This window comes from Setaria viridis, chromosome 4 (assembly GCF_005286985.2).
Source record: "Setaria viridis chromosome 4, Setaria_viridis_v4.0, whole genome shotgun sequence".
Lineage (NCBI taxonomy): Eukaryota > Viridiplantae > Streptophyta > Magnoliopsida > Poales > Poaceae > Setaria > Setaria viridis.
In genome coordinates this window covers 20,073,596-20,101,581 of record NC_048266.2, presented here as the reverse complement: position 1 = coordinate 20,101,581, position 27,986 = coordinate 20,073,596, and the positions used below count along the sequence as shown (strand labels likewise).

At 46.5% G+C, this 27,986-nt stretch overlaps 1 pseudogene; it reads left to right on the top strand.

Annotated features, from left to right (window-relative positions):
* The first annotated feature begins 690 nt into the window (after nucleotides 1–690).
* LOC140222604 (zinc finger BED domain-containing protein RICESLEEPER 2-like) lies at nucleotides 691–25,487 on the top strand (annotated as a pseudogene).
* Nucleotides 25,488–27,986: the final 2,499 nt, after the last annotated feature.

The following is a 27,986-nucleotide window of genomic DNA, read 5'->3' as shown; positions in this document are numbered from 1 at the left end:
ATTTTTGTACTCATTGCTAGCTCTGAGTTAATTTTTAATTTTGAAATTAGAGGAGGATTAAGCATCTAAACATGATTTGGAGGGTTTATGAGCTTCATTTACACTAATGGTTGATTTTATGATCACGGGAATAATCATGGAGGCACTCTCACCTACCACACATGCATAAAGAAACAAAGAGTGGCTTGCCATACTTGTTTGTTGCAGCTCAAAGGACAAGGCATTGAGTGAAATTGAGAAAACAACAAGGGTATGACACATAGGTGCATGATTTTCTACAAAGTGCCAACACAAAGCAATGGAGGAGATTGATTTGGAGCTGCCCTTCATGTGAATGATGATCAAGTGGCCATGTGGAGGAAGATGGAGACCAAGGAAGTCGAGAACATGCTAGGCCGATGGCCCTAGTGTGCTGTAGGCCAATCATCCTAGAGTCTTTTTAAGCCCCTCCTCCCCCCGCGTGGTGCCAAATTTTGAAACTCCACTCATACACAAAAAATCCAGCAAACAAAAATTTCAGCAAGCACCTCTTGCTAGTTCTTGCTCTTGTTCATTTTCTCATCAGCAAGAAACCCCAATGGAGTATTTTCCTTGACGTGTGCAGAAATGCGGAGTATTAGAAGGTTATTTGGGAGGACGAAGAAGTCATGCTCATCGGCCGAAGCATCATCTCATACGTTGCTTGGTGGGATGACCACACGAAGCTCCTCCAGGCGGTTTGATGAACCACGTGGAATTCCTGAAGGCACACCGGAAACTTCAAGGAGAGCGACTCATTCTCGTGGGGGCTTCACTGAAAAGAAGCTGAAATACGGCTTCATGATAAAAAGCAAGGAAGAGGAAGAGCGGTTGAAGAATATTGAAGGGAAAATCGTCGCCAACCATGATTTTGACAATGACTTTCTTCAGGATATTGGATTTCATAATGATATTTACAAGCTCCTGGGAAATATTGGGTGGATGCAATTTGCTCTTAATGGCCCTGTCAGTGTACATAAGGATGTGGCCGTGGAGATGTTCATGACCATGAAAAAGGTCATGTAATGGAACGAGGAGACAAATGAAGAAATTCCATCCCTATCCTTTAGAATAAATGATGAAGTGAAGATTATTGCATATGGAGCAATCACAACACTTCTGGGTTTCAATCCAAAAGCCCCAATATATGGAGAAGTGGAAGAAGATTTATCGAAATTCTGGAAGAAAATTGCAAAGGAAGAAAACAAGCAACAGAAAAATATTTGCAATCCCATACTGCAAGTATTTCATTTTTGGATGGGCCACCGCGCCTCGGGAAGAATGAAGGAGACCAAAGTTACTAACTTCGAGATGAACTGGCTTTTATTGTGCGGTAGTGGGAAAGAAAGTAACTGACCCCACCTTGTTGATGATAAACAGATGGCTTGTAGAAGCCACGATAGGGACCAGAATTGTTGGGTCAGATTGCTACCAGACCATGATTGCATCCTTTTTGAAGCCAGATATTGAAAGGGCCGCTTAGTGGTTCATAAAAGGAGGAAGCATTGACGCCAAGACAATGAAAAATGCACACTTAATTGGTAGCGATGAAGAGAAAGGATATACAGTTGGAGTCACTAATTTTAAGTTGCTTGATAGAAGACTGGGGATTTACCACGTGGGCAAGGCTAACTGGCGGAAAGAGGGAATTTTATTTCTCGCAAAGAAAGACAAGAGAGGGTAGAGAATACAAGATGGCATATCATCACAGGCAGTTCTAGAAATACCACTGGCACCACCTAGCTCAAGCTACTGGCAGATGGAGTTTCAGAGTGCACCAAGCTACGAGGGAGTCCATGAAGGATGGCATCAAGAACACTATGCGGAGGTGCTAGCAGAGGCATGGGCACAAGGCCCATATGCATCACAATTTCAACAGCCGGTTGTCGGGCATACACCCCAGGCCCACCAGTAGGCCTTGGAAGGCCCACTCAGGGACGTACTCGGACAAGATCAGAACAAGGATGGACACATCCTACTCGGACTAGTCAAGTATGTTTATGGAAAACTACTCGGGTCTTTACTGAGTAGAACTCTGTAATAGTACCCGACTAGGACTCCGGCTTGTAACCCTGCCCTCCCGTGTATATAAGGGCGGGCAAGGACCCCTCTCAGCAACAACTCCAGTTCACCAAATACAAACCAACACACAAGACGTAGGGTATTACGCGATCTAGCGGCCCGAACCTGTCTAAATCGTGTTCCTTGCGTCACCATTGATTCCTTGATTCTCGACGATCCTTACCGCATAAAAGACCACCTAGGGTACCCCCTAGGCGGGTTGCCGATCTAAAACACCAACAGCTGGCGCGCTAGGTACGGGGACTCATCGAGTTTCTCAGCGCGAACTCAATGGCAAAGATCATCATCAGGCCCGTTTTCTTCATCGAAGCCGGCGCCACCTTCGTTTTTGGATCTTGGTTTTGCGTCGCTGACGGCTCGAGTTTGTTCCGACGCTAGATCGTCAACGCTCAGGAGAAGAAACCAGAAAATCTGATCAGAAAAAATCAAGATTTCAAAATCGATGAATTCGAGTTTGAGTACGCGTCGGACTCCACTTCACCTCAGACTACTCCAACCTTCTGCTCAAGGGTCAGGCACACCCGACCCCAAGGCTCAGGGTCGGGTGAGGCGGAGTTCACCCCCCAAAGGGTCGGGCTCAACCGACCCTGGAAATTGGAGTCGGACTCGCATCGGATTAGTCGATTCCAGCCAGTGCCCGAGTCGGTTTCGACTTCAGAGTGGTTCCCGCACGGACTCCGCAACAAAACCAAAGTTCACCAAAGCTTTCTTACTCGAACCCGATTCGAACTCGGGCATGATGAAGACGTCGACTCCAACTCGTCCTATTCGCTAGAGACACCATTATCTGGTCTAGCCCAAGGATTGGTAATAACTTCAACATCACATGGCATAGTCGTCCACTGGCCGGGATTGCGACCGTCTTTCCTTGACCGTGGCTATGACTCGCGCCTTGTCGCCCATATAGACAACCTCCCATATCAAGAAGGCGTTCCACTCACTTCCAACCGCGAGGAAAGTTCCATAGAAATCGCAACATCAAGCTCCGGGAGCTACTACCTGGATAGGGAGATACTTGTTATTACTCAGAATAACAACCCAGGTACTAGCCAGAACAGAACCCCCAGGCGATTAGCACAATTCGACAACATCTCCGAAGATGAGTCTACAACTAACGCCCCTCACGATGAAACCTCCGAGCAGCGCAACCAAAAAAGGATGCGCAACGCTACTCGAGCCGAGCGACGACAGTCGATGGCTACAAACATTCCCATTACAAATCTTGAAAGGGCTTTCAACGCAGTCCAAGCTCAGGAGCACAATACTCCACTCGCGGCTATCGCCTCCATCAACCTTTTAACAACATTGATGCCTCAGGATAAGGATAACGCAGCCACAGCTCAACTCGTGCAGCGCGGCAAGGGACTGATCGCACAACTCGCGGAGCAAGCTTACAAGTTACTCGACAAAGAATCGCCAATCCCATCTGTTCCTCGCATCACAGCTCATCAAGAAGGTAGCAGGGGAGCTGCAGACAATAACACCGCCCCAAGAAACGACAACGCAGCCAACAAACCTCGGCAACACAGCCAAGGTCCAAGCAAGCATAAGGCCCCTACTCGACATAAGGATGTTGGTGAGGTCAGCTGCACCAACTCGATTAAAAGCATCCGCCCTACTCGGAAGAACCACGAAATGTCCAACTTCAGCGATCTGCGAGAAATTCTCAACAGTCGGCGCGAACAAGAAGTCGACAACTACAACCATTTTCCTGCTTTCACAAACCGGGTAATGAAAACAAAATTACCCAAAAAGTTCAAGCCAACCGGAATCACCAAGTACGATGGCAAACAAGACCCAATCCAATGGCTACGATGCTACTCGCTAGCCATCCAAGCAGTCGGGGGCAATAACGATACCAAAGTTATTCACTTTCCCATATGCATGGAATCCGCACCATTGACTTGGCTTGAGTCGCTCAAGCCCAAGTCCATTGACTCCTGGGCAGACTTGACAAGGGCTTTCACCAACAACTTCGCCGGCTCCATGGCTAGACCAGGCAACAAGATTAACTTAAGCAAAATTAAGCAAAAGGATGGTGAAACCCTACGCGATTATCTGCGATGAATCTTCGAAAAGAAGGCTACCATAGTTGATATCTCCGAAATAGACATCATCAAGTGCTTCCAGAATGGACTCTACGATCGACGAACATACCAAGAGCTTCATCGACGACCAGCTGATGTCAAAGAACTCAAAGTCATGGTGCAGCAGTGGGCGGATGAGGAAGACAAAGAGCGAGAACGGTTCAGCTCCCACCGTAACCGTGGACGCGACAACAACCATAATAACGACCAACATAGAACTCGGCATAATGATGCTCGGAACAATTATTCGAGTAATCACAATCGCAAAAGGAAGCCCGACAACACTGTTGCCGCCATGACCAACTCCGGGAAAAAGGAACCCCGCAGAAATGATGAAGGGCCAACTTTCACTGAACTACTCAAAAAGCAGTGCCCATGGCACCCGACTAGCAAGCACTCGGCAATAGAATGCTACAGCATGCGCCGAGTCATGCAAGACTTACCTGCACCACCACCACCTGAAGAATACACCAAGAAAAGAGATAAGGGTAAGAACAAAGCCCGCAACGACGAAGACGAAGAAGGCGACTTCCAGACAGCCTCAAAAATCGTGAACGTCAATCCCAGGCACTGCATCCAAGCGAGCCAACAAACTCGTACTCAGGGAGATCATGGCCATCGAACCAACGGATCCTACACCGTTAAAATGGTCAGAAGTTCCAATTTCTTTCAGAAGAAAAGATCAATGGACCAAATTCTCAGAACAAGGCCATTTCCCACTAGTCCTGGATCCAGTTGTGGCAGGCTCAAAGTTAACCAAAGTACTCATCGATGGCGGAAGGGGACTCAATGTTATTTTTGCCAAGACATTGAGGAAGATGTGCCTCGATGTTACTGAAATGCTTACTCCAACGGATTCACCTTTCTACGGCATCGTGCCTGGAAACGCGGCTATACCACTAGGACAAGTTGTCCTTCCAGTCACCTTCGGAACTAAAGAACATTACCGTACCGAGTACATCAGATTTGAAGTCGCAGACTTCGAGACATCTTACCATGCTATACTCGGACGGCCAGCACTCACCAAGTTCATGGCCATACCACATTATGTTTACCTAGTACTCAAAATGCCAGGCCCCAAGGGAGAACTCACGATGCGAGGAGATCTACGGTGATCCTACGAATGTGATACCGAAGCCGTGGAAATTGCTGCGACTACTCAAGCACCTAGTCCCATACAACAAGTCTTCACAGCTTCAAAGAAGCTCCATCCAACCAAACTAGAAATCCCGGAAAACAAGTCGGGGTCCACAATGGTGAAACCCGCCAGTGAGCAAGACTTCAAATCAGTTGACCTCCAGACGGGTGATCCTTCCAAGACAGCCCTGATCGGAACAGGGCTAGATCCTAAATAGGAATTCGCGCTCTTCAGCTTCCTTCGGGCTAACCATGATATCTTCGCTTGGAAACCGGCTGACATATCAGGTGTGCCCAAGGAACTGATTGAGCATTCTCTCAATGTCGATCCCAAAGCTACTCCAAAACGGCAATGACTACGCCGGTTCGCTCAGGACAGACGAGAAGCAATCAAAAAAGAGTTAGCCAAGCTACTTGCGGCAGGGTTCATCAAAGAAGTCTTTCATCCTGACTGGCTCGCCAATCCTGTGCTCGTTTGTAAGAAAAACGACGAGTGGAGAATGTGTGTTGACTACACCGACCTCAACAAACACTGCCCAAAAGACCCTTTCGGGCTACCCAGGATCGATCAGGTGGTTGACTCCACCACTGGGTGCGCTTTGCTATGCTTTCTCAACTGCTACTCCGGCTATCACCAGATAAGCCTCAAAGAAGAAGATCAAGCCAAAACAGCGTTCATCACGCCTTTCGGAGCTTTCTGCTACAAAACAATGTCCTTTGAACTAAAAAATGCAGGGGCAACTTATCAAAGGGCCATACAGATGTGCTTCAAAAAGCAACTTCACCGCAATGTCGAAGCTTATATCGACGACGTCGTCGTCAAAATAAAAAACCGGGAGGAACTCATTGCTGACTTGGAGGAAACTTTCTCTAGTCTCTGCGCTTTCCGATGGAAACTCAATCCTACTAAGTCACAACAGCATGTACCGGCCTACAAGCTAGTCACAATACCTCCAACATGGTCGTTTGCCTGCTGGGGGCTCGACATGATAGAGCCATTACCAACTGCGCCAGGAGGATTCAACTGAGTACTCGTGGCAATCGACAAATTCACCAAGTGGATCGAGGTCAAACCAGTCACTTGCCCCAAGGCAGACCGGGTCCTCAACTTCTTGGACGAAATCGTACACCGCTACGGTTTTCCGAACAGGATTATCACAGACCTAGGGTCAAACTTCAACAATCATGACTTTTGGGAATATTGCGAGAATAGCGGCATCAAAGTCCGCTATGTCTCGGTCGCTCACCCGCGAGCCAATGGACAAGTTGAGCATTCCAATGGCATGATACTCGACGCCCTGAAGAAAAGACTACATGACGTTGGTAACACCAAAGGTGGCAAATGGCTCAAAGTGTTACCTAATGCCTTGTGGGGCCTACGTACCCAACCGTGCAAGACTACGGGGCTATAACCCTATTTCCTAGTATATGGCTCGGAAGCCATACTACCCGCTAACATCATGTGGCAATCATCATCCGTTGAACAATACAACGAAGAACTGGCAATAGAAACACGGCGAACAAATATAGACAATCTAGAAGGAACAAGATGCGCAGCACTAGTACAATCTGCCAGATACCTTGACGGTTTAAGGCATTACCACGACCGTAACGTCAAAGAAAGATCTTTCAACTCGGGCAATATGGTCCTTAAGCGTATCCAAGACACGTCAGGGTTGCATAAACTCATTTCACCATGGGAAGGTCCTTACATCGTATCAAAGGTTACAGGACCTGGATCTTACAGACTCCAAGAGCTTTCAGGAGAACAAGTACCGAACTCTTGGAATATAGAACATCTTTGTCACTATTACCCATAGCAGCATCTGAGTAATTGCTTCAAGGCAATAACTCACGATGACTACTTGGGCTAACTGCCCGACTACCGACTTCAAGATACCTCAGCTTTGACAAGAGTTATCAACTCAACAAGGATCCCTGCCCTGGTATAAAATCTCCGTATCAATATTTCTTTACTGAAACAAGGATACATCAGGTTACATACGAGTACAAGTACTCGGAATACACGAAGACTACAAGCAGTTGCCTACTGGTGGGCTGCATTTAAGCCTCAGGCTTTTACTATATCACAAGGCCACTCAGGTCTGCCGACCACAAGGGGAAGGGCCCACACGCAAGGAAGCTGCGCAAAATGCAGCCATATCCAGGTCCTTTACCCAAGGCAATGCCAGGAACTCCAGCATTGCTACTACCTTGACAGCGACAACGATGAATCCGGCACGACACGCCTAGAGGGAACCAAGGCTGCTCTTTTGCTAGCCTTGCGGAGCCAATCTACTCTACGGCCGCACCTCCACCTCTCAGAGAGCGGGATAAAGACCGCGGCACTCATCACCCATCACTTGTGAGTTCCAGCGCGTACTCCACTGGATCACGAGCTGCAAGATGAGGCATGCGACGAAACCTCCTACGAGGATTCTTCTAGCATCGCGGCTATCCCTACGAGCGTAGAAGTCTGTGGAGGGAAGGTGGCCTCAATCTACGAGGAATCTTCTAGCACCGGTGCACTCTTTGATGGCTCCCTACACTCAAACAAAAGCAACCGAAGGCAATCCATTGACACTCAGCAGGTTGGTTTGGTTCGCTCTCCAACTGGCCCTATTTATAGCCGAAAGATGCAACTACCACCTGCCCGAGAGTTACTATGCGCCCGTGATCAATGAGTCTGACGACTCCTGACTCTGCCCACGTGATTGTACTTATGCCACAAAGGACAAAAGAGCACAGTACACCCATGCATCCACAAAGGACAAAGGAGTACAATACGCTTGTGACCTTCAAAAATAGAGTACTCGACAGCATTATGACTACTCGACACTCGGGACTACTACAAGCTAAGCGCGGCCTACGCTCACACCATTAACTCGGGGGCTTGAACTACCCCAACCCTCTGCTCAGGGAACGGGCGCACCCAACCCCAGGCCTCGGGGTTGGGCGAAGCGGAGTTTCCACCCTTGAAGGGGTCATGCTTAGCCGACCCCAGGACTCAAGGTCGGGCGAGGCGGAGCTCTTCCCCCAGAGGGTCAGGCTCAGCTGACCCCGGGGCTTTGGATCGGACAAGCTAGAGTAAAACTACTCTTCGCAAGACAACAAACTTCAAAGCACCAAGACCAATGGGCAAGTATCAAAAGCATCATTCAAAGTACTCGACACAAATACACGAGTACATACTAAGCTCAAGGCTCTTCTAGAGAGAAAAACTCCGACATCTTCGATGCAATCGGCTCCGCCTCCTCGAGGTACTGCGCATAAGCTTCTTCTGTGCAGTTGTGAGCCACGCCATCACCAGCTACCGCCAAGTCTGCCCTTGGGTAGTAGGACTTCACAACGGCAAGGACCTGTTTACAAACAGTTTTGCAGAGTCCCGCCACTTTACTCGGGGCAGCCTTCAACCACTCGACTAGTAACTGCGGCCCTGCGCCTTGTTCCATGGGGGCTATGGCGTTCACCAAGTCTTCAGCTGCTGCAGTTAGCTCTTGGAGTTCGCCCCGAAGTCTTCCCATGGTCTGAGCATGATCTCTGCATGCCACCATGGCCATGGCAAGCATCACGCCATTTTGCATCTTTAGGTCCCGCTGATGCTTGCAAGCAGCATGTGCTTCCATCAGCGCGGTCCGAAGATGGTCAACTTCATCCGCCACTCGGTCGTGTGCATTTCTCCAATCGAGAACTTGGCTCCTTGCAGCCACCTCCTACTTCTTGAGCTCCACAAGACAAAAAGTTCAGTCACAGCCGACTACAGCTGGACATACTCAGAGTAGGCAAAATACTTATCTTGATACTTCTTGTTCAGGGACTTGTAGCGGCTCTCCAGTTTTTGCTGCAGAACCGCGTGATCCATACGTTCCACGGCAAAAGACTTCGCCCCAACTTCATGAACCCTCACAGCTTCTGTCAAACGGGCACACTCCTGCTCCAGTTGATGACTTCGTTCCTGAAGAGATCCAAGTATGCAAGGTATTATGGTGATTCAAAAGCCTCACGACTACTCGGTCCATGTGACAACTCAAAAAAAAAGGAAGGGAAATTTACCTGGAAGCTCTGGAAAACATCGATGGCCTTCTGGAACTCCAAGTTGGATGGCAGGCTGACCACCGGTCTTTGAGTACTCTCCGCAAGATGAGGAATCGTACCCAGAGTGGCACCTACAACATTTATCATGTCAGCTACCCGCCATGACTACAATAACAAGACTACAGAAACATACCTGGAGCAGTCGCCTCTTTGGCTTTTTCAACACCCACTATGACCAGTGATCCGCCAGTAGATGTTGATAAGGCAACACTTCCTGAACCCGATGCAGCGGCGGGAACTTCCACCAAACGGATGACGACTTGAAGCATTGACATGGTAGCTCCAAGATGACCGGCATCAACCCCAGGTACCTCCTCAATGATTAAGTCCTCGAAAGGAGCAGATAATGTAGTCGAGGGATCCGGCCCTACCCCTGTTTCTACAGGGATCGTTTCCTCTGCATCTCTGCACCAAAATACATCACTACAGGATTTCAAGACAAACTAAAGTCTTTCAACAGACCCGAAAGCTCACCGGGTTGAGCGTGGCGGCAATCGCATACGCTTCTCGGCAACAGGCGGCCGAATACTAGGCGCCGTAGGAACAGCTGCCGGCGCTATCTCCTCGCCAAGGCCTGTGAAGCAAAAGTCAAGACTACAATACAACTCAAACAAATACATTTAGAAGGGACAATGCTTACCACTGGCGATCACATTGGATAGCAAAGTACCAGTAGCAAGTACTGGCAACACCTCCTTGGCAACACCCGCTATTCCGGCAGGCAGCCCCAGGACCGCTTGGTCAGCAACGGGCATCACGGCAGCCGACGGAGCCAGTGCGGACAACTCGGGGGCTACTCCAACTTCTGTTGATGGCACCATCTCTGGCACCATATCAACAGATACATCACCGACACCCGAGTCGGTTACGACTACTTCTTTAGAAGCAGCCTCATCGCTACCAAGTGCCGTGTAGCTATAGATAAGTTCACGACTACATACTTTGGCACCCCGAGACTTCTCAGGGGTTGAAGCAGACTTAGCCGCAGACATCTTGCGGACCACTCCGTGTTTCTTGATGAGAGGAGAGGGTTTGTGCCCTGACTCCTCAGCAACAGCCTCTAACTCTTCTTCCGACCGCGCCAAGTAGCTGGCAAGAACTCGAGACTACAAAAAACAAGTCGATATCAACAAACAAATACCACACAAGTTAGAAAAGTACAAGTCAGGTGCAAAGACATACCACTTCTGGCTCATACCAGGCATCATACTGACGAAGGGCCGCAAGGATTACTGGTACTCCCTGATAGTTCCTGAAGAACTTGGCTAGCAGTGCCTCTACGTCATCATCGGATATATCCTCATCGGACATACGCGATGGATCCTTAAGACCTGCGTACTCACTTCCCGAGTGAGCACGTTGTTGAAGCGGCTGGACCCTTCTCTTTAGAAAGCTAACCGCCACATTGATTCCAATAAGACCGAGTGCCTTCAACTCGGTAATCTGCTGCATCAGGTGATCAAGCTCGGGAGTGTCTTCGGGTTCGCTTACGCAGTTTTCCACGTGCTTGGGCGCGTGACCAGTCACCACAGGCAGGCGAGGATTGTGGTTCCCAATATAGAACCACCTCTTCTTCCACTCACCATGGGAGTCAGTCAAGTTGTACTCAATGTATGCGCCCGAGTTCCTGAGTTGGAACCCGGTGCCTCCAAAGACTTCTGTCCTTTGGGCACTCGGCTGAGGCTTACAACGGAACAACTTCCTAAATAGCTCGAGGCTTGGAGGAACTCCCAAATAAACTTCACAGAGGTATACGAAAATGGACAAATGCAGTACACCATTGGGGTTCAAATGCACGAGTTGAAGCTTATAGTACTCGAGAATACCTCTGAAAAAGTCAGAGGTGGGCACTGCCAACCCCCTCTCCACAAAGTGCGCGAGCATCACGGTCTCGCCTGGATGCTCCTCAAATTGCCACGCATTTGGAAATGCGGGGCGCCACTCCAGAATCTCCTTCAGCTGAAGAAGCTTCGCATCGACCAGTGCTTGCACGGCTTCCTCCTTCATCACCGAATGTTGCCACGTTGCCCCAGGCGGCGGCGGCGCAGTCTGGTTCATCGGCCCCACCTTCGGCGCTGGCAGTACAAGCTCCTTCCCCTTCTTGGATTTCGCCTTGCCCATCGCTGGAGCCTTTCCCTGGATCTTCTCGGGTTTCTTGCCCATCCTCTTAGTGCGCATTCGACGGACTCAACCTCAAGCGAGAATGGCACTCTCACTCAGATCTTTCTCAAGAGGCGGCAATGGCGGCGGCGGCGCTCGAGTTGGCGCAAATGTGGAGCAGGAGGTCGAAGGAGGCAGATAATCGGATCTGATTACCGTGCGGCGTAAAAACAACCGAAAGGGGGCTTTCCCAGTTTTATCTCCGCCAGCTCCGGTTTCCATGCATCAGTTGCGCAACGGACAGATTAATTTCAGATTAATCGCCTTTAACACTCAAACGGCTACTCTTTTCAATGGGCTGCTAACCACTTCAATGACAGAGATCGCCTAAAGTGCTCGGGGGCTGCGGGTACCGTATCCGTTGGTCAGTTTTTTCTTTTTCCAGGATTTCCAAGGGTAAAATGGACAAAAGCTGGTTTGACGCTAAGCCTGACTCTTCGACTCAACCTGAGGCTCGGGGGCTACTCCATATGGAGTGCGACTGACATCGCACTGCCATATAAAATTTCTCGGGACAGAAGCAACTCGAAGAGACAAAAAGAGTACCTTCCAGCCACGCGACAGTACTCGAGCACTTCAGTCTACATCTTCTACGACTAGGTACTCGGATAGTGCTCACAGTGCCCAAGACTGTGGCGCACGACTACAAAGTACTTGGGGGCTTGTCGGGCATACACCCCAGGCCTACGAGTAGGCCTTGGACGGCCCACTAAGGGACGTACTCGGACAAGATCAGAACAAGGATGGACACATCCTACTCGGACTAGTCAAGTATGTTTATGGAAAACTACTCGGGTCTTTACCGAGTAGAACTCTGTAATAGTAGCGGACTAGGACTCCGGCTTGTAACCCTACCCTCCCGTGTATATAAGGGCGGGCAGGGACCCCTCTCAGCAACAACTCCAGTTCACCAAATACAAACCAACACACAGGACGTAGGGTATTACGTGATCTAGCGGCCTGAACCTGTCTAAATCGTGTTCCTTGCGTCACCATTGATTCCTTGATTCTCGATGATCCTTACTGCATAAAAGACCACCTAGGGTACCCCCTAGGCAGGTTGCCAGTCTAAAACACCGACACCGGCATATCTAGAATGATCAGAATTTCAACAACCGGTGTAGCCACGTCCACCAGCACCATATGCTTTCCATGGTTATATGCCACCTCTTTTTCAGGGACCCCCACCACATGCTCCATTGTCTACTCAGTACGGCCACTTGCCATAGCCATAGAGAAGTGCGCGCATCATAGGTACATACAAAGAATTTTAGAAGATGTAGGTATTATGAGGCAAGCCACTGATAGAATTGAGGACAGTAACATAACCATCGCCTATCACTTCAACATGCTAGGGATTGTGCCTCTAGATCAGTACCAAGGTGGAGTGCAGGAGCACTACGAGCAGGGGTATCACCAGTACCAACAGCAATGAGACGCGTCGCAGCGAGAGCCACATTATGACCTGCCGCAAGATGACCTGGATTAGAGACCGGAGGGGACGAATAAAAACACAGATGTGTGGTTTGAGTTTTCTTTTTTTATTTATTTTAGCATGTGTGTAGGGTGTGCATAGTATTTTCTTTTTTACTTTTTTGTTTTATTTTCTCTTTATTTTGAGTTTGTGTGTTTCATCATGCCATGCTTAATAAAATATGCATCACCTGAACAGAATAATATGTGATTAATTGTGATGGTTTAAGTTCTTGTCATGTTGAAAGATGATGATCGTTGCCTCTTTGTTAAATTTTTTTGCTTGGTTATTGCACCATTGAACTAATGCCCTCTCTAACACAAACTGAAATTGACATAAATACCAGCTTATCTTTTTGTGGAGGTTATGATAATTTGGACCCATATATTTGTTTAATGCTCGCTCTTTCAAATGGATCAAAGGCTCTACCCATATATTTTTTATTTTTTGTTACAACTCATGCTGACCTTGTCAATAATACTTTTTGCAATTGCTCCACCAATCCAAAGCTAAATATTTATGAGCTATAGATTACAAAATTTATTTTTGGGTGAATTGATTTAGGATCTAATTCTCTGGTATGAGACTTAGAAACTAGTCATTCCTTTTTGTGTAACCTCTTGTTGCTAGCCTTTCTATCCATGCATTTTGAATTTCTACACTGGAAATTTCGCAAACTTCGCTGGGCACCAAACTTAAATCCAAATATCATTTTTGTGACTACCTCCTTGACAACAACCCAATTTGAGTATAAAAAATATTTTGACGGAAGATTGTTCAGTGCCTTTTCATGAAAATCAAGACGTGGAGGCAACCGCCAGCGCGTGGAATAAAAAGTGGAGGAAACAGAGGCCAGAAGGGGCAAGGCTAATCGGCCTGACCACCCTCAGGTCAATCGGCCTGGGGTGTTTCCCCTTTTGTTACCTCTAAAATGTGATGTGGACGTCCCTCCGGTGGAGTAAGATAATTTTTTCTAGAAGATTGAAGATCTTGGTCTTTACATCAGCAGTTTATCTCTTCCTTTTCATGCTCGAGGATGAGCATCGTCTACGCATGGGGGGAGAGTCATCGCATTATCTCTGACTACTGCTGAGTAAGTAATATGCTGCAAAGAGTTCTGAGGAGTAAAAATAATATATTTATATATATTCTTTTGTGGAAAAAGAAAGAAAGAAAGAAAAAGGAAAAAGAAAAAAAATGATGATGAGAAAAAAATAAAATACTCCTCAGTTCTTTGAGCTTCATAAAGATCCCAAGTGCTTTCAAGATTAAGGATTACTCCATACTCATTATTCCAACCATGTGCAATCTGATTACGAGGACTTCATTTGTGCCTCGCGACCACTCTTTGTCCTTGCACATGTCCACTATCTAAATATGTGTGTTTATTCTCTCCCTCTCCATAAATAACTATTTTCCATGACCTTTTCAACAAGTCTCAGTAAGATCCACCAGAAGTCTTTCTTGTTTTGATAATATCCTAATTATAATATTTTGCTAGGACTAACCTTCCCAAAGATCCAGATAAAGCCTTACACATATTTTATGAGTGATGACAGGTTGGAGAAGTTCTAGCATAGGTTTGAGAGACTTGATGAGTTGAGAGAATAAGAGCAATTGCAATGAAGTCTAAATTGTTGATCTTGGTTTAGTTTCTTTTTCAAAAAAGTTTTTATTGAAAATCTTCTGAGGTTTGTTTCAAATTTAGAGCAAAAGAATTAATTTATTGTGGGATGTGCTTAAATGATATCTATCCTCCATATTAGAGAAGGTTGGTTGCAACTTTAATATTAATTGAAAAATTCTATATGAGCATTATGTTTTCTTGTGTGTGATCAAGTGCAAGATTGAACACCAAAAGGCAACGCTGATTTCTATTGAATATTTACTCGAGGACGAGCAAGGTTTAAGCATGGGGGGATTGTTGATGCTTATTAGTGTTTATCTTCAATAATGACATGAATTTAATACCTAAACTATTAATTACACCTAATAAACCGATCATTTTCACATATGCAACATATTTTGGAGAATGTTCTATTTGTAGGGAATTGGATCTAAAAGTATTTTTTTGGATAAAGTACTGAACGAGCATCAAAGCGGATGAAGACGGAGGCCAATGGGCCCAGGAAGAGCCAAGGCCGATCGGCCTAGGGTCTTCTGGAGCCTTCCGACACCCATCTATGGAAAGCAATCCTCCAAGATGACTTAAGGGCTAAGTTTGTGAAGATATGGCAGGGATCACTTTGGGATCAAAGAGGAATCAAACAAGATCAAGCGGAGATTTGGAAAGTCATTGAAGATCAATCTCATCCCAAAGCAACCGACGTGCCAGGCCCAGATGCAAGTGAAAATAGGACTTCAAAGCACTAGGGGAGACTTGGAGATGAAACAGGACGTGAGGGGCTAAAAGGAAGGCCTAGGCCGATTGGCCTGAATCCTCCCATGTCGATCGGCCTAGGGGTTTGCTTCGCCCCCTCACCTTCCAATTTTTGCCACGCGCTCTTTGGACTATAAATACCCCAAAAAATCCACCGAGCCTCATATCCAAGATGACGTACTCGATGTGAAGCAGCAGAGAAGCAGAAGGATCTTGAGGGACACCTCTCCATAGAGCCGAGGGCTGTGCAATTGTCAAGGGCTAGCATAAGTGAACCTCTTCCAGCGTGATCATCCTGCGAGGAAGATCATGCTGCAGTTTTGGAGCTAGAAGTCATCAAGTCAAGGTAGGATCCCAATGGTGATCTTGTGATGTGCAATCATTCATGATGAAGTAATAAATGTGTTCATGTTCTTAGCGATCTAAGTATCTCCTTTGATGGTTTTATACTTCATCGAGTTTGCTTGCTTTTCAATCTATGAATCGATGATAGATTGCCTAGGGTGTTCTTGTGGTCGTGGTGACTAGTTTTGCATGCCTGATCCCCTGATGAGTATGACATGTTCTTATGATCATGCCCTAAACCTGCTTGTGCTGATAGAGGTGATTGTGATAGGATCTTTCTTGTGTGAGGTGGGGGTTTCGGGATCCGAACCATAGGTGTAAATTTAAAGATGCTTTTTACTAAGATCATATATGTGTTATTTTGCTATCCATGCTCAGAATTACAACATATGCATAGTCTAGGTTGCTCTAGATTGGTTACCTTTACTCTATCTATTATCTGTCTGTACATGCTTATAGATTGGATCTAAATCTCTCATAAACACCAAGTTCATACCAACAATGCTAGTTGAAATAGATCTTGTGCTATAAGTTCTATGGATTGATAATCTAGGGAAAATACTCTAAGGGAAGAGCTACAACTAATACGTACGCTTGTGGTTCACAAATTGGCATGCTAACAGCTGTCAACAATGTTCACATAAATATGTAAGGGAACACGATGCACTAATTCAGTGGACGGTTTCTGATTGGGTCCGTTCGGTTAGGAAGACGATCGATCCTTGGGCTAAGGATACCCAATGGCAAGATGTCAGGAAACAAAGGGCACCGCACGGATTGTGAGGCGATGAAGGTGGGCGCGGAGGGGCAATTAAAGAATCGAAGGGAAGATAATCTATGTTGGCCAGGTGCCCCACGTATGGAGGGCTCAAAATTGATCTTTGGCAGGGTGAAAAGACAAGAGGGCTCTTAAAACATGACCTTTTTCATCCTCATAGTCATAGTACGCTTAGTCTGGAGTAGAGGCCAATACGTTCGCCCAAATAGATGATATTCCTTTTGTTGTAGAGGTAGCTGATGTGAACCCGTGGGGTTGATTCCCGTTATTTCAATGAGAGAAGGTGGATATGAACCACCGATTGCGGTCCCAAAGAACTAGACCGGGAGGTTACGATGATTGATGTGGATTGGAGAACACCATTTATCGACTATATCAAAGAGCACAAAATACCCTCGGACAAAACGCAAGCAGAATAGGTCTTACGGTGAAGCAAAAGCTACATACTCGTTGGAGACAAGCTATACAAAAGAGGTGCATCTTCAGGAGTACTCATGAAATGCATCACAAAAGAGGATGGCAAGGACATATTGGAGGTGTTGACGCTAGATTTTGACACGTTTAGATCGGCGTCAAGAGAAGGAAGAATTGGCCGATGCGGTGGATCTAAAGGCTACAATTGGGAATCGGCCGATTGGTGTTACAGTTTGGAATCGGCTGATTGGCGCTACAGTTGGGAATCGGCCGATTGGCAGACGGAGTTGGTGGAGGTCGGCCGATTTGAAGGCGGGAGCGATTGGGCCAATATGGGCTTAAGTGAGCCAGGGAAAGAAGATAGAGAGAATTTGGCCCGTGGGAGTATAATAACCAACTCCGATACGAGTTGTGTTTGTAAATATTCGTTTTCGTTTAAAATTAGAGATAGATCCTAGTCGGTTAGGAAATCAGTTGTAACAGGCTATAAATAGCCATCTTTAGAGATTTGTAAAACAACACATCAATCAATACAAACAATCTACTTTTTCATCGTACTTTACTTTCAAGTCGACAACTTCGCCAATACATCTTTTTCTTTCACGAGTTCATACGGGTTGGCAGGGTTGCATCAACACGATCTCCAGCCAATTCTGTGAGTTCCGTTTATCGAGTAATATCTAAGCTTTAACTTCGGGCGCATCGCTGTTGTTTCGTTTAGATTTATTCACAAGTTATCGATATTAACTAGGATTATAAGTTTTATCTATTGTTCTAGTTTTATCACCAGTTATCCAGCTTGAGATTTGAACTGTCAGCTTTATCATCGCTATTCCTGTTTATCATTATACAGCCGATTAGATCTATTTCAAGTGTTGCTTCGTAGCATTGTCTAGTCTGCTCCGGTAGATTCCCTACAATCACTGCGTGATTGTCGTCTGTTCTATAGCCGGTCGTCTTCATAGCAAATCGGCCGATTCGCTGATATGCTTTTCGAGATAGATCAAAATTTTAGCCGATCGAGATCCCTGGAATTTAATACGTTTCTTTCCTTGTCAATCAACAGGTCAGATTGACTGGCACGCCACGCGAACCGTACTAGGGCGATCACCTGAACAGGAGTTAAGCAGATTCTCCTGGGTCATGTGTCTGACGCTGAAGGTCATCGGCCAATTTTTAGCGCCAACACACTTTGGCACGCCCGGTGGGACTATTTCAACGATCAACATGTCAAAAGCCGCCGAAATCTCCGAAGACAACGTCATCGAGATTACAGAAGCAGATCTCAAGGATGACCGGAAAGAAGAATTGGCAAGACACATGGAAGAATACAAGAAGACATGCTTGCAATCTTTCAGTCGTACCAGAAAGCGGGGAGACCGTCAAGAAAGCTCCTCTTCCAACTCCCCGCCAGATTACCGTCGCTGAGGACTTCCGCAAGATGTCCGATATGATTCAACAGTCCATTTACCAGGCCTTCATCGACCAATCCTCAATGATGACCAACACGGTATACAATGCCGTCATCTGTTCCCTGTTCAGCGGAGTAGCTCAAGGATATCAGGGGCCAACGTACGCCCTGCCTATTGTAACTTCAGTTAGAAGCTTACCAGGCATATCTCACTCGGCTCCTCAGTCGATACCGACACAACATGGAGGATACAACACCTCAATGCCACGAGGATACAACGATGCGCCATGCTTTCAAACGGAAGTGCCATCTCAGTCTGCTCAGCTTTCCTCTGTGCAATCTCTACCCTCGAACTCAGTGCCTTGGGAAGCACCAGCAGCGGCAGCTGTTCTGGACCAATCAGCCGGTTATGGAGGCTCTCCGATCCAAGCACCATTCCAATCGGCTATCCGGCCGACAACCCCACAGTATCAGCCAGCCACGTCAGAAATCGGTAGGGGGGAAGATGCTGTAGAAGCACTCAGAAGTGCGGCGCCGATGATGCTGTACGATGGGATGGCAGATTCGCTGCGCCACCAACTATCAACCGCTCAGCCGGCCACGTGGCCGCAAAATCCATCGCACGCTTTGATCCATCACCTAGCCATCCCACCGTCGATCCATCAACATGTGCGGATCCCTCAACCAGTCGTTCATCAGCAGCAAGTGGATTGGACAGCAAGGATCGCAGAGGTGATTCAAGATTAATTCAGGTTGAAGCCAAAGGTACAGACATATACGTACAAAACGCCGTACCCACCTGCCTACGACTTATTGTCATTTCCCATCGATATAAGGTTCCCGACTTCACCAAGTTTTTGGGGCTGGATGGCACCTCAACTGTGGAGCATGTAAATAGATTCATCATCTAGTGCGGGGAGGCCGCCACACAAGATGCTCTGCGGGTACGACTGTTCTCGTCATCTCTGTCCGGGTTGGCTTTCCAGTGGTTCACTACGCTACCGCCCAATTCCATTGTTACTTGGGCCGATCTGGAGAAACAATTCCACAAGTACTTCTATGCGGGAGTCCACGAGATGAAGCTCTCAGATTTGACCAGCCTCAGGCAGAGGAGCGACGAGCCAGTGACCAATTATGTGCAAATGTTCAGAGAGGTCAGAAACAAATGCTACACCCTAGTCCTGATCGACGCGCAGCTGGCTGATATCGCCTTCCAAGGTCTCCTGCCACACATCAAAGAGAAGTACACTTCCCAGGAGTTTGAAAGCTTGAGTTAGATCGTTCACCGATTGGCCTATCAAGAAGTACGCCCTTTTGATCAGCGGAGAAATTTTCAGAAAAAGGTGGCATACTTGGAGGGATCTGAATCCGAGGAGGAAGCAGAAATCGGCCTAGTAGAATGGGTCAAAGGGAAGAAGCCGATATCATGTCCTTTCGGGAAGAAAGAGCCAGAAGCATTCGGTTTTGACACGTTAAAGGCTGACAAAATTTTCAACTTACTTCTCCAAGAGGGGCAGATCAAGCACTCACCTTACCACACCATTCCATCGGCCGAGCAGCTCAAAAAGATGAAATACTGCAAGTGGCACAATGCCAGATCTCATGACACAAATGAATGCAAAATCATCTGTCAGCAGATACAGTCAGCCATTGAGCAAGGTAGACTCAAATTTGAAGTCCCGGCAAAGCCAGTAAAGCCGATGAAGATTGATCAGCATCCTTTCCCTACTAACATGGTTGATATGGGAAGAAACACGCTTCAAACCAAGGTGCTAACTTCGGAATCAGCTAAGAGAAGCGGCGCCGTGGACCCTAGAAATCAGGCCACGGTTGAAGATGTCAAAGGGAAAAGACAAGTCGAAGATGAGGGTGAAGGATCGGAGAGACCGCGTAGACCTATCACCTCCCAATTCTTGCTCAACAAATATCAGCGGCAGCAAGAAAGTTCGAGACACCACGAAGAGATGATGCGCCGACATAAAGATCATTAGCGATGCCCGTTCTTCATCCACTACTGGGAAAATAACCTTAGGTTACCATCGGCCGATAATTGCCCTGAGTGCAGCGGTCCATATCATGACAATCGCCCGTTCAAGAGGTCATGCTCCAGAGACAGAGGATCAGAGCTGATCAGCAAAAACTGGCGTGAGCAAGAGGATGGGCGCCTTTCAGTGCATGATCGGCTGGGGGGCAGAGTTGACTGGTATGATCGGACAAGGGGTAGACTTGAACAGTATGATTGGCCAAGGGGCAGGATTGACCAACACAAGCGACTGGGGGGCAGAGCCAGCGCACACGATCGGCTAGAAGAGATGGCCGACGCTAAGGTGTCAGATGAAAATCCCCTAGGGCGAGAACCAGACTGGGAGCATGCCAAACCACCAGCCAAATTGGTGAACCCCAGGTGGTGCCCTGATAGGTTGACCAAATCCCAAAAATGAAGGATCCAACGTCTGCGCCAGTGGGAACAACAAGAAGAAGAGCAGAGGCTGATGGTGGATAAAAAAGATGACAGGTCTCGAGTCTGGCGTCCCAAAAGAAACAACAATGAGGAAGGTGATAATCAGGAATCAGCAGCTGACATCAGCATGGTGTTCATCTTACCAATGGAGTTCATGGCTCCCGCCGATCGGGACGACATGATAAAGATGGAGGAGCTGATGGCACAATTTGCTTTGGAGCCAATGACAACCACTTTTGAAAAACCAGAAGACGAAAAATGACAACATCTCAAGGCTCTATTCCTCAAAGGACACATCAATGGAAGACCTGTCACTAGGCTACTGGTAGATGGAGGCGCTGTAGTCAACATCATGCCGTATGCCATGTTCTGGAAACTAGGCAAAAGCGACGAAGATCTGACCAAGACGGACATGATGCTCAAAGACTTCGAGGGCAATGTATCTCCCGCTCACGGAGCGCTCTGCGTCAACCTTACCATTGGCAGTAAGACCCTTCCCACTACTTTCTTTATTATTAATGGCAAAGGGTCCTACAATATGTTGCTCGGTCGCAATTGGATACACGCGAATTGTTGTGTCCCGTCTACAATGCACCAATACCTCGTACAGTGGGTTGGCGACAACATCGAGATAGTCACCGCCGATTCCGCCTACAGTGTCGTTGCGGCCGACGTGTACTAGTGGAGCTGCGAACACGTCAAGTGCATATTCGGTAGAACCTGGGACACTGATTTCCTGAAAGTGTCCGATTTTGGCCTACAGCCGATCCGAGCAGTCGGCTCTGAAGATTCAGATTAGATGGATCAGTTTGTTCGAGAAGACGGGAAGCTTGGGCATGGGTTTACATCGGCTGATTCATTGGAGATGGTGGATTTAGGGGATGGTAGCAAGCCAAGGCCGACATATATTACTGCTAACTTGGATCCCGAGTACAAATGTAAATTGACGAATTTACTGAAAGAATTTAAAGATTGTTTTGCTTGGGAATATAATGAGATGCCTGGTCTAGACCGGTCCATTGTCGAACACTGGTTGCCTATAAAACCAGGATATCGGCCGTATCAGCAGCCCGCATGACGATGCAACCCTAAAATTCAACCTGATATAAAGGCCAAAATTACAAGATTGATTGAAGCAAGATTTATTCGGCAGTGCCATTATGCCGAGTGGATTTCTAATATCGTACCCGTATACAAGAAAAACGGAAAGTTGCGCGTGTGCATTAACTTCAAGAACCTTAATCAGGCTACGCCGATGGACGGGTATCCAATGCTGACAGCTGATGTTTTGATAGATGCTGCGACAGGACATAAAGTCATCAGTTTCATGGACGGTAATGCTGGGTATAATCAAACATTGATGGCCGAAGAAAATATTTCAAAAACGGCTTTCCGGTGTCCAGGCCACCTCGGTTTATTCGAGTGGGTAGTAATGACCTTTGCATTAAACAACGTCGGCACTACATATCAACGAGCTATGAATTATATTTTTCACAAGCTTATTGGTGCATTGGTGGAGATCTACATCGATGATGTCGTAGTCAAGTCCAAAGGACATCAGGAACATCTAGCTGATTTGCGAGAAGTGTTGGAGTGCACGAGGAAGCATGGTTTGAAAATGAACCCGAACAAGTGTGCATTCGGCGTGTCGGCCGGACAATTCCTAGGATTCATGGTCCATGAGCGCGGAATAGAAGTCAACCAGAAGATCATAGCTGCCATAAACAAGGTTGTAGCCCACAGAATTCAGCCTGGGCAAAAATTAACCGAAACGAACCGAACCGATTTAACCGAAATAGTCGGTTAAATCGGTTTTCGGTGTTCGGTTCAGTTAAAAAACTGGCGCTATTCGGTGTCAGTGATTGGGTCGGTTTTGGGTTTCCGTTAACCGAACTAGAGCTTTAACCGATGGACTGGCGGTACGCGGCTAGGCGCCCAGGCCACTCCATCCGGCCCATAAACTGTCGGCCCATGAGTCCACAACAATATAGTGAGTTAGCGACCCCGACCCTAGCGTCCGACTCCCCGACTCCCGTCCACTTCAGTGCTTCACCCGTCACTCTAGAGCCGCCGCCGGCTGCCGCCTCGTGACTCCCGTCCACCGCCTGCCCGCGTCTAGCGTCCCCATCCGTGGACGGCAGATCCGCCTGGCGCCCATCGTCCGCTAGTCACCAAAGCCACTGCCGACCGTCGTCCGCACGTTGCCGCGTCCCCATCCGCCTCCTGCCTCTAGGCTCTAGCAACCAGGGCACCAGGCTTCGCGAGGAACCAGAAGGGGCAAGTAATTAGCGCTCGGACTAGTAGTACAACGGTGCCACCAACCGAGCACTCCTCCAATGTAAGTTCGAGATCCCTTCCCCCCTCGATTTGTTGTCCGTTTCGGTGATTATTTGAGCCCATATGATTTGTTGTTGTTGAATCCATTTGCTTTGCTCGATTTGTAGATGGAGGATTCGGATGTTGAAGTTGTGAGATCTGAAGCTGAAGGTGAAAAGAAGAATGAGGAGTAGAACAAGAATGAGGAGCAGGAGAACGACCAGAAGAAGGAAGTCAAGAAGAGGAAGGCTATGGCACCAAGATCAGATGTGTGGGACAGCTACCACAAGATCCTTGTTGGAGGCGTACTGAAGAAGGCAAAGTGCAAGTATTGCAGCCGTGAGGTCAACTGTCACTCCAAAAGAAATGGTACAACTTCTCTAAAATATCATCTACGAATATGCAAGAGAAATCCTAATAAAAATCCTGATGACCAAGGCACTTTGCAATTGCAACCATCACATGGGTGTAGTAGTGTAGGCACTGTTTCTACCTGGAAGTTTGATCCTAATGAAATTCGAAACAACTTTGCTGAAATGCTGATTGAAGATGAGTTGCCTTTTGTTTTTGCTGAACGATCTGGCTTTAGGAAGTTTATGACCAAAGCATGCCCCCGTTTTACTGTGCCATCTAGAAGAACAGCCACTAGAGATTGTGTTAGTATCTATGATGTGTAGAAAGATAAGCTGAAAGAATTTTTTAAGCAATCCTGTGAAAGAGTTTGCCTCACAACTAACACATGGACTGCAAACACTCAGCAAAACTACATGTGTGTCACAGCCCATTTTATTGATAGTGATTGGAACCTACACAAGAAGATTATTGGATTTTTCTTGGTAAAGGGCCATAGAGGGGATGACATTGGGAAATCCTTAGAGGGTTGCTTGGCTGAATGGGGCATAGATAAAGTTTTTACCATAACTGTTGATAATGCTAGCTCAAATAATGGTGCTATCAAGTATATGAGGAGGGTCTTGAATGAGTCAAACTGCAGCATTGCTAATGGAGAGTATCTTCATATGAGATGTGTTGCACACATTATCAACTTGATAGTAACTAAAGGGCTAAAAGAGATTGATGTTTCAATTTCTCGTGTTCGTGCTGCTGTTAAGTTTGTCAAGAGTTCTCCCTCTAGGCTAGCTAAATTTAAGAAGTGTGCTGAATTAGCAAAGGTGGACAGCAAAGCTTTTTTATCTTTAGATGTTTGCACAAGATGGAACTCCACTTACCTTATGTTAGCTAATGCAATACCATATGAGAAAGCATTTGAAAGATATAAGGATGATGATGCCTACTACCAACTTGATCTAGAAGGACAGAATATGCCAGGTGTTCCTATAAAATCAGATTGGGAAAAGGCTAAGAAGATGGCTGAGTTTCTTGAACACTTCTATGAGCTCACCCTCCGTGTCTCAGCCACTCAACATGTTACTTCTCACACTTATTTTCATGAGATTGCTGATGTTTTGATTTTGTTGCGTGAGTGGTGTGAAAGTTGTGATAGCATACGCAAGGACATGGGTAAAAGAATGCTAACAAAGTACTACAAGTACTGGGGAGACAAGAAGGAGGACATGCTAAACTTGGTCATTTTTTTCTGTGTTGCTATTGATCCAAGGTACAAACTATCTGATTACACAAAAATGGCTACCTTGGAAATGTTTGGTCATGAAATAGGACAAGAATTGTAGGCTGTAGTAAACAAATCTTTCCATGCTTTGTTTGAAGAGTACAAAAACTTGTATGCTCCAAGTGACAAGTCACAGCATACTACTGATTCTGAACAAGGTCAAGAAAAGAGCAAGAGATTGATGAGGTCTGTCATTGCTCAGAAGATGAGGCTTGATGGTGGTGGAAATGGCACCGCAAAGTCTGAACTTGAGAAATACTTTGCTGAAGAGAATGAGGAGGATAAGAAAGACTTTGAAATTCTTGAATGGTGGAAGGACAATGCTCATAGGTTCCCAATATTGTCTCACATGGCTCGTGATTTGTTGGCCATTCCTATTTCAACAGTGGCATCCGAGTCGGCTTTCAGCACAGGTGGACGTGTTCTTGATGACTTTAGAAGCTCTCTCACACCAATTATGGTCGAGCGCTTGATTTGTACAAAAGATTGGCTTCGTCGATCCACTACTCTTAGTGTTGAAGAAGATCCCGAAGAATTGGCTAAAATAGAAGAAGGTAATCAATTTAAATTCTAGCTATTTGTTTCATGTTCCTCATTATTTATTCATGTATTCACACTACCTTTTTTGACTATTTGAAGCCCTTACTCATGTTGAAGAGGACATTGGTGGCTTGAGCCTGACGATTTCACCCAAGTCTACTACTGACGCCAAGTCAACCAAGCCCTCTCCTGCATCGAACAAGGAATCAAGGACGCTACTGTCTGCTTATGTGTTATGGTGTTCACTATTCAAGGACTCTTATTATGTGTTGTAATGCTATTTGACACTATGTTGGTTACTTGGTTTAGACTTTAGACTATCAGACTATGTGTTGTACTGTTCAACAGTTGAAGTACTCCTATTATGTGTTGTAATGTTGTTTGCCTGTTTGAATTTCTGGTGATAGGCAAAGGGTCAGCCGGTCAGGAATACTTTATGGCGCTGTATTTCTGTTAACCGATTAACTGAACCAATTTCATTGAAAACAAATAAGGCCGGTTATTTGTTTTCTGGGAGCAAGTTCGGTGACCAAAGTTCAATAACTGAAATTATTGTTCACCGAATTAACTGAACCGAATTAACCGTATTAACCGAACGCCCAGGGCTACACAGAATAAAACTGAGCTGCAGTCCCTAATCGGCAAGGTCAACTTTATCAGAAGATTCATATCCAACTTGTCTGGGCGTATTTAGGCTTTCACTCCTTTGTTGAAATTGAAACCCAATCAAGAATTCGTGTGGGGGGGAAGAACAGCGAAAAGCGTTGGAAGACATTAAGCAATATCTGGTTTCACCACCTATATTAGTCCCACCACATGCTGACAAGCCTTTCAGACTATACTTGTTGGCCGATGAACGGGCTATCGGATCGGCGCTGGTACAGGAGTTCGAAAGAAAAGAACGAGTAATATATTATGTCAGCAGAAGACTCCTGGACGCCGAAACAAGATATTCCCCGGTACAGCGGCTGTGCCTGTGTCTGTATTTCTCATGTACCAAACTCAGGCACTATCTGTTATCGGCAGAGTGCATAGTCATGTGCAAGGATGATGTAGTAAAATACATGCTATCGCTACCAATTTTGAAAGAAAGGATTGGGAAATGGATCCTAGCTCTGTCAGAGTTTGACCTAAGGTACGAATCGGCCAAAGCTGTCAAGTGACCAGTCATGGCCGATTTCGTGGCCCAGCATTGAGGACCGGAAATCACTGTCATTGAACCAGTTCCATGGACTCTATACTTTGCTGGTTCTTCGTGTGGGGCTGGGTCAGGAATCGGCATCGTCCTTATATCACCTCAGGGGGCAAGTTATGATTTCTCTCTGCCGATAGAAGCATCCGCGACCAATAATCAAGCGGAATACCGAGCTGTCCTAAAGGGCATCCAATTGTTGAGAGAGATCAAAGCCGATGCTATGGAATTTTTTGGGGATTCCATGCTCATCGTAGATCAATTGACGGGGAGATCTGAATGCAAAGATGACGTTTTGAGAATTTACTACGAAGATTGCCTCCAACTTTTAAAAGAATTCAAGTCCACGGTTATTGAGCATATTCCCAAAAACTACAATGAGGAGGCCAATAGGCTTGCCCAACACGCGTCCGGGTATTGGCCGATTCAAGGAGCCATGACTCTCGAACTTGTGGCCGACTATTGGCGAAAGGAGATCGCCGATTACTTGAAGTATCCCTCCAAGAAAGTCAATCGGCGAGTGCGTTTTCAAGCCACGAAATATGTGCTTCTCAAAGATGATTTGTTTTACCGAACGATTGATGGAGTTCTGCTCAAATGGCTGGGAACGGAAGAAGCAAAGGTCCTGATGGGAGAAATTCATGAGGGCGTATGCGGACCTCACCAATCGGCTCACAAAATGAAATGGATGATTAGAAATAATGGGTATTATTGGCCGACGATACTCGAAGATTGCTTTAAATATTATAAAGGGTGTCAAGACTGTCAGAAGTTTGGCAACGTGCAGCGTGCACCAGCCTCGACTATGAACCCAATAATCAAGCCATGGCCGTTCAAAGGTTGGGAAATAGATCTTATCGGACAGATTTATCCTCCATCAAGCAAAGGACATAAGTTTATATTAGTAGCCACCGACTATTTTACTAAATGGGTGGAGGCAGTCCCATTGAAGGCCGTGACATCGGCCGCTATGGTCGATTTCGTAAGGGACCACATTGTTTATCGGTTCGGTATCCCTCAAACCATCACAATTGATCAAGGGATGATGTTCACTTCAGGAGAGTTCGAGGAGTTCACCGCCGATATGGGAATTAAGTTGTTGAATGCTTCTCCGTATTATGCTCAAGCTAACGGTCAAGCCGAATCATCCAATAAGGGGATAATCAAGTTGATCAAGAGGAACATAGAAGAAAAACCTAAGAAGTGGCACCTATGTTTGACTGAGTCTTTATGGGCTTACAGGATGGCCTACCACGGGGCCACTAAAATATCTCCTTATCAATTCGTATATGGTCATGAGGCAGTATTGCCTTGGGAATTAAGGACGGGGTCAAGACGCACATCGCTTCAGAATCAGTTGATGGTTGATGACTATTCCCTCCTCATGAAGGGAGAGCTCGATGATTTGGCAGGTCAGCGATTAAGGGCCCTGATCAGCATTGAAGAAAACAAGAAAAGGGTGGCCA